Source organism: Heterocephalus glaber, unplaced genomic scaffold (genome assembly GCF_053883595.1).
Source record: "Heterocephalus glaber isolate CG9 unplaced genomic scaffold, H.glaber_assembly_v1.0 deba00001497, whole genome shotgun sequence".
Classification (NCBI taxonomy): domain Eukaryota; kingdom Metazoa; phylum Chordata; class Mammalia; order Rodentia; family Bathyergidae; genus Heterocephalus; species Heterocephalus glaber.
In genome coordinates, this window is record NW_028258320.1 from 47,647,435 (window position 1) to 47,649,720 (window position 2,286).

At 46.5% G+C, this 2,286-nt stretch overlaps 1 pseudogene; it reads right to left on the reverse strand.

Annotated features, from left to right (window-relative positions):
• Nucleotides 1-233: 233 nt before the first annotated feature.
• LOC101716549 (coiled-coil domain-containing protein 149 pseudogene) lies at nt 234-864 on the reverse strand (annotated as a pseudogene).
• Between the last annotated feature and the right edge of the window lie 1,422 nt (nt 865-2,286).

Here is a 2,286-nt window from a genome sequence, read left to right on the forward strand (position 1 = left end):
ACATGAGAAGTTAAATATTGTATTTTCTGATTCTGTCTTCTTCTATGATGGTTTCTAAATTTAAAACACTTGTAGATTTTTTAGCAATGATCCACAAATAAAAAGACATTAAAAAGGTAGAATCTTCTTTGCAAACTGTATGACAGCTTCTTTGTAAAAACAAACAGTTTTCATGAAGTTCTGTTTACCTGGAAGACTCCACAAACCAGAAACTTCCAGAGTTCTTAATTTTTTCTCCAACTCAGCTACCCAATTCCCTAGGATTTTGTTGGTTTGCCTCTGGTGCTGAATGACCATGTTTTTCTCATGGATCGTCTCCAACAGGGCAGTTGCCAGAGATTTCAGGTCTGAAATGGACTGCGGTGTGGCAGGGAGACGGTACTGTGATCCTCGGAGAGCAGATCCTGAACTTGCTTTGCAGACAGGACTCCAGTCAGAGCACTGCTGCTGGATTTGCCCTGGCCCTTCGAGTTTTTCCGTCTCTCGAGAGCATTCTTGTATTTGCCAATGTTCGATTTCAAGAGGTTGACCTCTTCGTGGAGTTGTTTTAATCTCTCTTGAAGGTACCTGTTCTCCATACACGGGGCGTCCACGTCAATGATGCGGTTTTCGTGGCCACCCAGGATGTGGTTGAGCTCCTGGTTCAGCTGGTCCACTTTGTCCTGGTAGGAGGCCCGCTCTTCCTTGACATCCTGAAGCTCATCCACAGAGGCCCGCAGGTCATGCTCGAAAGACTCAATCTGTTCCTTCGGTTGCTCCAGCTGCTGAACCAAGTCTTCCCTCTCATGGGCTGCAAAGTGGCGCACACCAATTTCTTCATCTCCGAGCCTTTGCTTGGCAATTGTCATCCTCAAGAGCTTTCCGGGAACGGTCACGGTCTCGTTCGCTGCTGGCAGCCTCCCTGCCTGTCTAGCTGGGGAGCCCCAACAAAACGAACCGTAGATCCAGGAGGCCCTCACTCAGTGCTCCCCGTAGCCTCAGGAGGTGGACAGCACAGCCCCTCCGGGGGGACGGAGAGGCCAGGGTTTCTTGCTGGGCCCCCGCTCAGTTCAGCAGCCCGGGGCCTCAGCAACCGAAGAGTGATCTCCGCAAGTCTCACCCAAACGCTGTCTGGGTGCTGATGCACATTCACCCACTCGATGCTTGGATGTTTTGACCAGCCTTTATCTATAACCTCCAGACACTCTTGAGTGATAACTCTGTGTATAAACATTTTGTATTCTCGTTAATCCTTCCAACATCTTGATAAGGTTGACTTTATTATGCCCATTTTACAGATGAGGGATGTAGGCCAAAAAGGGAAGAGAAACTTTTTACATGGCTAGTTAGTGCCAGTGCTGGGATTTGAACCCAAGATCAGTTAGAAACCAAAGCCAGAGCGCTATGATGATCCCCATTTTATAGGCAGGGAAAATGAGGTTTAGAGAAGTTAAAGACCCGCCTAAGCCACACCACAGCAAAGTGGTAGAACTGGAGTATGACCCCAGAGCATGTACTTGTAATCATGATGCCAAATGCTCCATTCTACACAGCGACAATGCTTGCATCAAGAGCTCTGCTGCTTGATAGTGGGCTGGCTAGCACAGAGTGAGCAGCTGAAAGACATATTGGCTAATAAAATTTTTGATATTATTAGAGATTGATGCTGCTCCTACCTAATATGACTTACACATATATTTATGGACAAATATCCCCATGATATAAAAAGACACATTTCTTAACTTGACATATGGCAAGGTAAATGAAATTGCTGTTGTTCTGGGGCAGGGAGGATGTTGTGTCAAATCATCTTTGAGAGTGTCTGTGCCACTCAATACTACCAGTATTGTTTACTGAGCACTTGGCCCATGCCCAGATGTAGAGGGCCCTGCATCAGATCTCACAGCTGTCCATTCACTGTCAGACCTCCTTCCTCATAGGCTGAGTCAGGTTTTACTCTAGTATTGGGGGTCCATATGTCTCATGACTCTCTTCTCCAGCTCCAAAAGCCAAATGTTAATTAGTCCTATGATTACCCCTTGTTACTCACGATTACCCCTACTCACGATTCTAGTCCTTTTCCTGGTGTTTGCTAGGTCTGGGCAGATGAAGGATGCTCACTGGCCTATCAATGGGACCAGACAACATGTGGGGAGGGAAGCACCTGGGAGAATTCCAATGGTTCTTAAGATAAGGTATAGAAAGATCCCTTCCTGTCTTTGGATATTATTGTGTGAGCATGGGATGTTTGTCACAGGCCTCTTATGACCATGTTGAGTAAAGCCAAGAGAATGCCAGAGAATGTGA